This window comes from Rattus rattus, chromosome X, assembly GCF_011064425.1.
Source record: "Rattus rattus isolate New Zealand chromosome X, Rrattus_CSIRO_v1, whole genome shotgun sequence".
Classification (NCBI taxonomy): domain Eukaryota; kingdom Metazoa; phylum Chordata; class Mammalia; order Rodentia; family Muridae; genus Rattus; species Rattus rattus.
The window spans coordinates 12,444,243-12,457,499 of record NC_046172.1 but is presented as its reverse complement, the minus strand read 5'-3'; the positions used below and the strand labels follow the sequence as shown (position 1 = coordinate 12,457,499).

General features: G+C 38.1%; 1 non-coding gene across 1 annotated transcript; it reads right to left on the bottom strand.

Annotated features, from left to right (window-relative positions):
- Nucleotides 1-10,947: 10,947 nt before the first annotated feature.
- LOC116889459 lies at nt 10,948-11,011 on the bottom strand. Its single transcript, XR_004386415.1, has one exon. It is a non-coding gene; the product is annotated as a U7 small nuclear RNA (small nuclear RNA).
- Between the last annotated feature and the right edge of the window lie 2,246 nt (nt 11,012-13,257).

Sequence of the window (13,257 nt, the reverse complement as noted above, 5' to 3'; positions counted from 1 at the left end):
GGAGGGGGAGGGGAACACCCATAAGGAAGGGGAGGGGGAGGGGAATGTTTGCCCGGAAACCGGGAAAGGGAATAACACTCGAAATGTATATAAGAAATACTCAAGTTAATAAAAAAAATAGAGAAGGGAAGGGGAGGGTTAAAGGTTGAACCGAAACGGGAAAAGGAAATAACAATTCTAAAAATGTGTAAATAAGAAAATAATTGCAATAAAGAAAAAAAGGATGAAATCAAAAGAGTTAACTCAAAAAAAAAAGAGTTAACTCAATGGCAAAAACTAAAAAAAAAAAAATTTTCAGAAATGCACCAATGTAACATTCACACAAATAGACACATAGAGACATAGAGAAAATATCTATATATTTCTATGCATATATGTATATATTTTAGAAACATATTAGGTTAGATGATGGGTAGACTGAAAGATAATATAGAAAAAATGATCACAGAAGAAGGGATGTACGTGATGATACATAAGTAGATAGATACATGCATAATTACATACCCAATTGCAAGGAACGAAAGTCATAAAGTGAGATTGAAAAGGATGTTTAGTAGAACTTGTCTTCTTACATAATTTTAGAGGTTAAAATATTACAATACAGGGACAGACACAAATAACAATTTATTGACATTCTTTTGGAATTGTACATGGTAGGATAAAGTTCTCCCGATGCTATAAGCACCTCTATTAAAGCAACTCAAGGGTTTGATTACTAGTACAGGTTGTTGCCCTTGTGAAGAATTTATAGTTGCTCCCTTCCCAAAGAAGTGTTATATTGCCTCATTACTGAAAACATGACAACAAACTTTAAAATATATTTTATTTATTCCTTGAGAATATATATATATATATAATGTTGGTCAAACCCACCCTGTACTCTCTGTTTTCAACCCCTTTCAAGCAATCCCTCCCAACATCATGTCCTTTACATTTTTATTTTCTGTTCAGGATTCCCCTGTGAGTATATTTGAAGCTCTTCCCAAATACTTCTTCTATTATTTTTAGTGTATCTGGTATTATGTGAAGATCGTTGATCCACCTTGGCTTGAGATTTGTACTAGGAGAATAAAATGGGTCTATTTGTATTCTTCTACATGCTGACTTCAAGTTGAACCAGCAAAATTTGTTGAAAATGCAGTCTTTTTTCCATTGGATGATTTTTGCTCCTTTGTCAAAGATCAAATGGCCATAGATCTTTAGGTTCATTTCTAGGTTGTCAATTTGATTCCATTTATCTACCTGTCTGTCTCTGTACCAATATATTGCAGTTTTAATCATTATTGCTCTGTAATACAGCTTGAGATCAGGGATGGTGATTCTCCCAGAAGTTCTTTTATTGTTTAGATTAGTTTTTGCTATCCTAGGTTTTTTCCTTTTCCAAATGAATTTGTAAATCTTTCTAACTCTTTGAATAATTGAATTGCAATTTTGATGGGGATTGCATTGAATTTATAGATTGCTTTCAGCAAGATGACCATTTTTGCTATCTTAATCCTGCCAATACATGAACATGTGAGATCTTTCAATCTTCTGAGATCTTATTCAATTTCTTTCTTCAGAATCTTGAAGTTTTTTTCATTCAGATATTTCACTTGCTTGGTTAAAGTCACACCAAGGTATTTTTTTATTGGATATTTTTATTTACATTTTAAATGTCATCTCCTTTCCTGATTTCCCATCCATAATCCCCCTACCCCACCATCTTCTATGAGGGTATTCCCCCTCCCCAGCCACACACCCCTTCCCAAATCCCTGCACTGCTATTCCCCTACACTGGGGGGATCCCAGCCTGGCAAGACCACGGGCTCTCTCTTCCACAAGCTGCACAAAGGCCATCTCTGCCATGAGGCCGAGCCTGTGTCTGTCCGTGTACTCTTTGTGGTGGTCGCTAGTCCCTCGTAATTCTGGTGGTTGGTTTGTTGTCCTGCGAGGCTGTAAGTTCCTTCAGCTCCTTCAATCCTTTCTCTAAGTCCTCCAATGGGGACCCAATTCTCAATTCAGTGGTTTGCTGCTAGCAATTGCCTCTGTATTTGACATGTTCTGGATGAGCCTTTCAGGAGACAACTATATCAGGCTTCTGTCAGCATGTGCTTCTTGGCCTCAGCAATCACACCTAGGCATTTTATATTATTAGTGGCTATTGTGAAGGGTGTCATTTCCCTAGTTTCTTTCTCAGGTTGTTTATACTTTGAGTAGAGGAAGGTTACTGGTTTGTTTGAGTTAATTATATATCCAGCCACTTTGCTGAAGTAGATTATCAGCTATAGGAGTCCTCCGGTAGGATTTTTGGGGTCACTTAAGGATACTATCATATCATCTGCAAACAGTGATATTTTGACTTCTTCCTTTCCAGTTTGGATCCCTTTGACATCTTTTTGTTCTCTAATTGCTCTGGGTAGGACTTCAAGGACTATATTGAATAGGTACGGAGAGATCGGGAAGCCTTGTCTAGCACCTGATTTTAATCGGATTCCTTTCAACTTTCTTTCATTTAGTTGATATTTGGCTACTGGTTTCTGTATGCTGCCTTCAAATGTTTAGTATGGGCCCAAACCCTCATCTTTACAAGACTTTTTATCTGGAAGGATATTTAATTTTGACAAATGATTTCTCAATTGGCAAATTTATTACAATTATGTGTTTTTTTCTTCAGTTTGTTTACAAAGTGGATTATGTTGATGGAGTTCCTTATATCAAACCATACTTACATCTCTGGGATGAAGCCTATGTGAGCTGTTGAATGATTGTATTGATATGTTCTTGGATTCAGTTTGCCAGAATTGTATTGAGTATTTTTGCATCAACATTCATGAGGGAAATTGTTCTGAAGTTCTCTATTACAATCTTTGGGTGCTTTAGGTATAAGCATAATTGTGGCTTCAAAGAACAAATTGTGTAGTGTTCCTTCTGTTTCTATTATCTGGAATAGGTTGAAGAGTATTGGAATTAGGTCTTCATTGAATGACTGATAGAATTCTGCACTAAACCCATCTGGTCCTGGGATTTTTCTGATTTGGAAACTTTTAATGACTGAGTCAATTTCTTTAGAGGTTATGGGAATGTTTATATGATTTATCTGATTCTGATTTAACTTTGGTACCTGGTGTCTGTTTAGAAAATTGGCCATTTCCTCTAGACTTTCCAGTTCGGTTGAGTTTTGGCCTTTGTAGTAGGATCTGATAATTCTTTGAATTTCCTAAGTTTCTGTTGTTATGTCTCCATTTTCATGTCTGATTTTGTTATTTTGGATACTGTCTGTGAGCCCTCTTTTTAGACTGATTAAGGGTTTATGTATCTTGCTGAGTTTCTCAAAGAACCAGTTCCTGGTTTTGTCGATTCTTTTTATAGTTATTTTTGTTTCTACTTGGGTGATTTCAGCCCTGTGTTTGATTATTTCTTGCTCTCTACTTCTCTAGAATGTATTTGCTTCTTTTATTTCTACAGCTTTCAGTGTGCTGTTAGTGTATGCTCTCTCCAGTTTCTTCTTGCAGGCACTCAGAGCTATGAGTTTTCCTCTTAGGAAATGAATACAATGAATACATTCATTGTATCCCATAAGCTTGGGTATGTTGTGCTTTCATTTCTTTTAAATTCCAAAGTGTTTAATTTCTTTATTTATTACTTGACCAAATTATCATTCAGTAGAGCATTGTTCAGCTTTCATGTATATGTGGGCTTTCTGTCATTTTTGCAGTTATTAAAGATGAGCCTTAATCCATGGTGATCTGTTAAAATGCATGGGATTAATCTTGTATCTGTTGATGCCTGTTTTGTGCCCAATTATATGCTCAATTTTTGAGAAGGCACCATGAGGTTCTGAGAAGTTATATTCTTCTGTTTCAAGTTGAAATGTTATATAACTTCTTAGTTTCGCTGTGTCTCTGTTTAGTTTCTGTTTTCCATGATCTGTCCACTGATGTGTGTGGTGTGTTAAAGTGTCCCAGAATTATTGTGTGTGGTGCCGTGTATGCTTTGATCTTTTGTAAAGTTTCCTTGATGAATGTAGGTCCCCCTTGCATTTGGAGCATAGGTGTTCAGAATTGAAAATTCATCTTGGTAGATTTTCCTATTATGAGTACAAAGTGTCCTTCATATCTTTTTGTAACCTTCAGTGAGTGTGAAAGAATGGTACCTGATTCCTGGTTAAGACAGGCTGAATGCCCGGGAGACACTAAAAAGGACAGAAGGTGCATTCCAGCCTCCCAGATCAGGGTGTCACTAGCTGCAGCTCCCCAAAAATCCCTGAAGAGAGGTTTGAGAAAGAACAAATCATATACAGAAATGCCCCAAGTCCCTCGTCCATAGGTGAGGATGTGACCACAGTTACATAGGCTTAAGACAGATCAGTCATAGAGGACAATGCCCCAAACCCTTCTGCAACAGGTGTGGAAATGATCACAGGTCATGTAGGCTCAAGAGAGATCAGTTGTACAGACAGGTGCACTTCCCCAAATATGTAAATAAAGTCTGACCCATCCAAAACACTGTATTTAAAGGTCATGTTCAGAGCTAAAGGTGTGTAGGAATTATTCCATCCTCTGAGAGCTTCTGTTATAACAGCTATAACACTGCCACTTAGGGGAGAGATCTGCTCTCCCATAAATCACCACCAGAAGCTCCCTGCACCCCTAGCTGACTAGTCAGTCTCCTGCTGGCTCAGCCTGGCCAGAGCAATAGAAGAATGACAGGCAGTGGCAGAAAAGAAAAGGACAGGCAGTTTGAAGCAGAGAAAGCTATTCCCCTCCCTTTCTGAGTTCTCTCCACCTAATCCATGTTTGGGCAATATTTTATGTGAAATTTCTGCACATACAAGTGTATACATATGTGCGTGCATGTGTGTGTGTGTGTGTGTGTGTGTGTGTGTGTGTGCGCGCGCGCGCGCGCACGCGTGTGTGGGTGTATAGGGCTTGCTTATGTGGAGGTCAGAAGACAATCTGCAAGGGTCTGTTTTCCCCTTTACCATGTGGCACCCAACTCACATGGTCATGCCTGGTGGCAAGCATTGTCTTGCTAGTCCTGATTTATTTATAAAGTACCTTGTCCTGCCAGGCAAGTAGTCTACTACCCAGCTATACCCACAGTGCTAATCATAGTTTAATTTGTATTTATAAATGGCTCATAGTGAACTCTTGTTTGTTTTTTGAGACTCACTAGGTAGCTCTGACTGTTTCCAAACTGGTTATATAGACCACACTGTCCTTAAACTTGCACTGATCTCCCTGTCTCTTGTTTTATCAGAAGTGCGTCAACTTAATTACTAATAGCTTAATATTAAGTCTTGAAGCTGAGTACTGATTCGCCCAATTTCAATCTTAATTTGTCTTTGTAATTCTTTTGCCTTTCCATATGAATTTTAGAAAGAATTCTTGCTTGGATTTCTGTTGGAATTGTGTTAAAGGTGTAGAATAAATTTTTTCCCAAATACTACTAATTAAACCTAGGGCCACATACATATTGTGCCAGCTATCTACCATGCGGTTCTATCCTTAGCCTTTAATTTTCCTTTTTCTTTTTTTACATTTTTCTATTTAGATAAGGTCTCACTATATTGCCTTTAACTAAATTTGTAGCTCAGTCAGTTCTTGAACTTGTACAGCTGAGCTCAGCTGTGAATACTTGAATTCAGTTATATGGTAAATTCATCTTATTTCTCCCTTCTTTGATTTTTATAAAACTCTCTTCAATGTTTTATAGTTTTAACATACAACCCCTGCATATTTTTTAATTCAGTTTTATTTCCATGCTTTTCCTTTTTTTTTTTTTCTTATGACGTAGAATCTTGACCTCATGGCCTTGTTAGCCTTTAGACAAGTGTTCTACAACAAAACAGAGCTATGTTCTCAGGCTCGACATGGTCTTAGATGCTTATACTTAATATTTTCTATTTCATTATTGTAACATTTTATTTACAATTACTCATACATCTGAGGAATTAATTTTTATTTCGAATATTGACTTAGTTTTTCTGTGCTCACTTATTAGTTCTAAGAATTTTTGATAGGCTTTCCGGCATTTTGGGTGTAGGTGGCCATGTTTCTGAATGGAGATGTTTTATCTTTCTTTTCCAATTTGTGAACCTCCCTCCCAAACCTGAGTTATTGTACGGCTTAGGATTTCTAGGAATACCAAGACTAGAATTCATTTTCTTATTCTAGTTCTTTAGAGAAATTATTCAGTCATGATTAAATATGATAAAAGCAGTTGGTTTTATAGACATAGATGACTAGGACACACATGTGCTTTTCTAGTCTTAGTTTGGCAAGATAATTCATTGTTATTATAATGATCGCATAGTATATTCTCTGTGTGTGTGCATGCCTGCATTTGTGACAGTGCACTTGTATGTGGAGGCCAGAGGTCAATGCTAAGTGTGTCTATCAGTCACTCTCTATTTTATTTCTTTTTAAGATTTATTTTACTTTAATTATATATGGGTATGAATATGCACACTTAAGTAGGTGTCCTAAAAGAACAGATCCCTGGATCCCCCAGAACTGGGCCCTCTGGGAGAGTAGTATGTGCTAGTTTTGAAAATATTTAATTATGTGTCTGTGCCCATGTGTGCATATACACACAGAATTGCTGTTGCCATTGGAGACAAGAGCCATTGGATCTCCTGGATATGGAAATTAGAGGCAATGGTAAAATGCTCAGTGTGGGTACTGGGAACTGAGCTCAGGTCCTCTGGAAGAACAGTCATTTCTGTTAACCCCTAAACCATATCTCCAGCCTACAGTAGTTAACTGTTAACCAGTGAGGCATTTCTATAGCCCCTTTATCTTTCTTTGTGATACAGGGTCCCTAACTTAACCTAGAGCTAAACTATTTGGCTGACAGTGAGCTCCAGGAATCCACCTATCTGCTTCCTCAGCACTGGAATTGCAAATGTATGCCTCCATACCCACCTCTGTGTGAATGCTGAGGAGCTGAACTTATACTTGGATAGCAAATACAATTTTGTTTACCAAGTCATCTCTCTCATCAGTCATACAAATGTATTTTACACATCTGTGATAGAATCATTTTTTCCTTCTTTCAAGTAATCAGTATTTAGGATTAATATATTTTATATCAAACCTCTCTGAAACATTTTGTGTTTCTGCAATTGAATTATTGGTATTTCACAAAGTGTGTTTGTATTTTATTTCATGGATAGCAGTTGTAGTTTTTGTGCTGGGTTGAACTTCTTTCCAAGATAATAAAGGCTCAAAAATGAGCTGGCAAGTCTGATGGTTAATCTTCATTGTCAGTTTGACTGGATTTTTGGTGTTTGTTTGTTTGTTTGTTTGTTTGTTTGTTTGTTTGTTTGTTTTGGTTGATTGTTGAGACATGGTCTTACCATGAAACTCTGGTTGTCCTGGAACTTGCTATAGACCAGGTTGGCCATGAACTCAGAGATCCTTTTACTTCTGCCTCCTGAATGTCGGGATTAAAACTGTGTGCAACCACTGCCCAACTAAGGTTTTCTTTTAAACATTTACTTATTTATATGCATGTGCGGTGTAGCATGGCATTTGCATAAATATCATAGACAACTCCCAGGAGTTGATTCTTCTTTTATATCATGTGGATTCAAACTCAGGGAATCAGGTTCGGGGGAGCGAGAGCCTTGATCCCAGCCATTTCACTTGTACCAACTTGACTAGATTTAGATTCACCTAGGAAATATGTTCCTGAATAATTCTATAAGGGCTGAGGAGTGAGCACTCACCCTAAATAAGAGTGCAACATTCCTATGGACTGGGGCCTTAGAATGAATGAAAAGGATGAGGAAAACTCACACTATAATTAATCTCTCTTTGTTCCTTGAATGTAGATGCAATGTGAAAACCCCCTCATGTTCCTGCTACTATGCTATCCTGCCATGAAGAACTACATTCTCAAACTCTGAGGTGAAATAAATCCTCCCTTATTTCTTGTCAAGTTGCTTTTGTCAGGTATTTGTTATAGTATTGAGAAAAGTAACTAATTCAGCAAGTGTTCCTTCTTCTACAGAGACCAGTGAGGTAGCCCAGCAAGCAAAGGCAGTTGCTGCCAATCCCGTAACTTGAGTTAGTTCCCTGAGACCCATATTGTAGGAAGGAACCCATTTCTGACGGCTGTTCTCTGATATCCACATGTGTAAAGTGACATGGACACATGGACACAGATAATGTAGTTTACAAAAGGATCATATAGAGTTATTGTTAAGTTAGTTCTTTATTTGTTTCTTAGAATTTTCCAGTAATGTATCTGGTATGGATTTCTTTGAATTTATTATGTTCAGATTTTGCTCAGCTTCCTGAATCTCTAACTTTGTCTTTTACTAAATTTGGAAAGGTTTTTTTAATTGTTTCTTCAAGTAGATTTTTATGTCTCATACTTTTGTTCTTTACTTCCTTGACCTCAAAGGCACCAAATATGTGTGTTTGTGCACATATGGATCTCAGAGGTCAACTGAAGGTGTCATTTCAAGAGTTGTCCACCTTGTTTTTAGACAAAGTGTCTTACTGGAATCTGCAGCTTGCTAATTTGCTAGGAAGGCTGGCTAGCCAGAGCCTCAGCATTCCTCATTTCTCGCCCTTCCCAGTGCTGAGGTTACAAGCATGCCCCATAATGTCTTGCTTCCTGGCATGGATGCTAGCTATCAAACTCAGATCCCTATGCAAATATTTTACAAATGTGTTGGCTCCGCAGCATACCTCTTTCCTTACTAACCTATGGGGGATTGGGCAGGGCAGGGAGCAGAACAATATACTACCCTTTTAGATCTTTTGGTATTATTCAATGGATTCCTATGGCTGTTTCTTTTCTTTTTTAAATTAAAATTTATTTTATTCAGAGATGGACTTCCCTGCTCTCAGCATCCCTCAATTGCCTCTAGTTCTGTGTCTAAGATTGAGACTTCTGAATTTCCCTCTTCCATGTTAGCTTATCATGCTATTGGTGTAGTCCTTGCTCAGGTCACTTTTGTTTGGGTGACAATGTTAGTGGGCCTTCATGGATGTAATCTTCATGTCATTTATAGAAGATACAATCTCACAGCAAACTCCCTTATACTCTAATGCAGTCTTCCACTCCCTCTTCCATAACGTTCCTTAAACCTTAGGTTAAGGAGTTGTGTTATAGATGTATCTGGTGAGACTGGGCTCCAGAGCTCTGCATTTTTTATTGGTTATGTGGTGCGCCCACCTCGACCAGCAAGGAAGATGCAACACCGTCGGATTCTTCTCAACAGCCTTTATTGCAGGAACACCTCATTGTTGGTACAGGGGACCCCGAGGAACAAAGGCACTCGCCTTATATACAAAACAGGCTGTGGCTGTAAACTTGTCCTCTAAGGATTGGTGGAGCATGAAGTACCTTATTAGCATGAATATCACCCTGGCCTTGTAGATGTTGGAGGTATGCCAACACATGTGCTGTAATGGTTGTATACCACAAACGACCACTAGATGTCAGCGCCATCTTTATCTATATGTGTTGCTCCCTACAGTTATGGTTTTCTGAAATGGTCCCAGACTGTTGCAAAGAGAAGTTTTATTGATGAAGGGTGAGGACTACACTTACCTGTGGGTATAAGAGTAAATATTTGGAATATAGTTAGGAATTACACTCGTTCAATAAAGTGGTGGTTGTAGGTTCTCCAAGATCCATAGCTTCACTAATTCTGAGTGAAGCATGATTCCCTCAAGTCCAATTAGAAGGCTTTTGGTTACTGTCAGAATACATATGCTACCATTGCTCCCCTAGAGTTATTGTGCCAGTTGGTTGTTGTCATGATTCATAAGTGTCATACCTGGGTAGTACTGTTGGTTGTTTCCTTCCTTAGGAAGCTTGCATAGTATCTTCTGGTACCATGTAAGCTAGTCTTCAGGGAGGAGGTTTCCAAGTCCATTCCAGCCTGGGTCCTCTGAACCATGTTAGAAATGTGTGATGCCTTTAGGAATAAGGACTTACATTTCACCTCTGGTGCACAATCAAGAGAAACAGCAAAAGCTTCTAATGTTTTGGGAATCTGTTGGAAAAGCCTAACAAACAACCCAAAGGAGGATATCTTATGTCTGACATTGAGGCTTTTGTTAGATAGTATATAGCACATGAGGGCAGCATTTTCATCCCAAATATGAAATTTTCTATTATATATATATATATATATATATATATATATTTGCATGCATTTCAGGTATTTTTAAATAGACCATTAGCAGTATGATTCCTTATGAGTTTTTTCAGATACTATTGCTGGTATTGTTATTTTTCCCTCCTCCCTCCTGTTTCTGGGTCTGGGTTATATCACTCAATATGATTTTTTCTAGTTCCATTTGTTAACATACAAAATTGTGTAAGTGTCCCACATTTTTATTACCTATTTGTTAGCTGAAGGATATTAGGAAACATTAAATTGTTTCAATTTCCTAGCTATTATGAATAGAGCATCAGTAAACCTGGCTGAATACCACATGTTCATTTGGTAGATTTATTTTCAGCTATTATTCTGTCTATTAATCCTCTGTCAGATATATAGCTGACAAAGATTCTTTCCCCTTCTGTGGGCTTCCTTCTCGTGTGACTTTTTTGGGTTTTGGCGGGGGGGGTGGCATACAGAATCATTTTAGTTTTCTGAAGTCCTATGTGTCAGTTGTTGGCATTAATTCCTGGGCAAATGGTGTCCTACTCAGTAAGTCTGCCAAGGACCAGCCTTGGCTTGGAGAGGGGTTCTGAGGAAGGAGTATTTGAGAGTCCTGAAAGAAGCAACTCAAAGTCAATCATTGGCTTTGTATTCTGCTTGAGATGGCTTCCCTAGGCAGCTCTCTGTAGATGGCAGTTGGTTCTGTAGTCTGCTCAGGATAAAATTTTGATCAATAGATTTCTGTCTGAGGCAGCTCTCTGCTCCAGACAGCTCTCTCTGTTTGAGACATCTCTCCCCTGCCAGAAAAATTCAAAGAGCTTTCTAGGTAGCTCATGGGTTTTCCAACCAAAGTCAGAAAAACTGCTGGAAAAAATTCTTAAAGAGCCGTGTTCTCTCTCTCTAAGCAGATCTCTCTAGGTAGCTCTCTCTTTTGTAGACCAAAGCCCAGTCTTTTATTTATACATTAATTTAGTCATCTACACCAGGTTTCCTTTTGATTATCCTATAAGTCTGCATTTTAGGACCTTAGCCCTTTGATATTAGAAGAAGACAGCAAATACACATTTTTAAACTCTGTAAATGAAATCAGAGATCTGTCTGTCTTTTCAAGCACAGACAATAAGCTAGCTGGGTGGGATCCAGCTCCAAGATCACCATTTCCACCATACCTGGGCCTAAACTTTATCTGTCGCAGGCTGACCTTGAACTCAGAAATCTGCCTGCCTTTGTAAGCACAAACAATAAGTTTAGCTGAGTGGGATCTTACCCTGTAATCACCATTCCCTAAATCTCCTTATCTCCTTCCTTAATATTTTTCTGACAATCTGGCTCATGGTGCAGAAGCTTCTGTTCTTTTAGGTCCATGAAGCCCCTCATATAATGAATATTGCATCCTTTTATTTTGCATAGTTGAGAAATTATATATTTTTGAATTCATGTTTTCAGAGTTCTTTTCCATTGCCTTAAGGGCTATCCTGAAGGTCACAAAAATTAACATTTTGCTAAGGGCATTAGACAACCCTAGCCTTCTAGACTCATGCTGTCTCTGATTATCGTATAGTCATTAACCTTTGTAGTAAAAAATCCTGATCCAGAGCTTCTTCTTCCCTGCCTTAGACTATTTATATTTCTGGAAAAAAAGACACACACAGCCTTTAATTTGTATTATGTCTTAGTAGCACAATATCTGAGCAGCTGCCTACCCTCCATGCTGTAGAATCTACTTTTGAAAACCCCAAGTTAACACTTAATATTTATTATGTTCCATCTGGGCTGCTCTTAATCCAGTTAAGCAGTCCTCAAGGCTGTTATCTTGGCCCTGAGCCCATGGCAGGTCTCTTTCTTGCTCCTGCACATTCACCTTCTATGGCAACTTCTCTCTTTTCTCCTTCTCCTCCCCATTGTCCTCTTCTATTCCATTATCACTTCCCTCTGCTCTTTTCCTCCTCTTGGTCTTCTCTTTCCAAACTCATGAAACCTCAACTGTGCCTATGTCTCTTCTGCCTATCTATTAGCTATTAGTATCTTTATTCATCAATCAGAATTAACTTTGGGTTTCAGGGGTTATGTGCAGACTCCAGGACTTGGGGGACTGCACTTAACATTACAATAGACAGTAAAACACAAAATCTCAACAAACCTTGGCAGACAGAACATTCCCCAGAAAAAAAGAACATAAACTGAAATATACAAACAAGCCTCACACCTAGCAACATTCAACATTCATTGAGATCCATGCCCTGCTGGCTCTGCTCCAGAGTCAGGAAGTGTGTCATGCTGTCCTTTACGCAGCCATACAGGGCTCAACAGAAGTCCTCTGCTATAACTACATTATGTAGAATACTGTCTGTGTTTCATTCTAGCAGTTTCAGTGTTTGTGATTCACATATAGGTCTTTGATTCAGTAGGAGATTTTTTTGTAAGGTGAAAGATATGGGTCAAATTTCACTTTTCTACATGTAGACATCCAATTTCCTAGCACCATTTGTTTAAGATGCTTTTTATTAATTGTATATTTTTTGCCGAATTTATGTATACTTATATTTGGGTCTTGGATTTTGTTACATCTCACTTTTTGTGCCAGTACCATATTGTTTGTACTATGGCTTGATACTATATCTTGAAATATGGAATAGTAGGTTCACTGGTAATGCTATTTTAGCTTGGTGTTATTGTGACTGGAATTTTTTGTGGTTCCATACAAATTTTAGCATTTTTTCTATTTTTGTAAAGAATGAGATGGGGATTTTGATTATTATAGCATTGAATCTATAACTTTCCATTGTTTTTATATGTGGTTGGTTGGTTTGGGTTTTTCAAGACAGGGTTTCTATGTGTAATAAGCCCTGGCCATTCTAGACTCACTTTGTAGACCAGGCTGACCTTGAACTCACAGATATCTGCCTGCCTTGGCCTCCTATAATGGTCATTTTCATAGTAGTCTATCATCAACCCATGAGCATGGGATGTCATTCTATTTCTAGTAGTGTCATTATCTCTTCCTTCAGATGTTTCGTTACAATTGTAGGGCTTCTATATCTTCTTCTTTAGGTTTGTTTGTGGATCTCTATGAGGCTGTTATAAATAGGAGTATGTCCATGATCTCTTTTTATCAATGTTATTGGTGTTATATAGAAAGACTT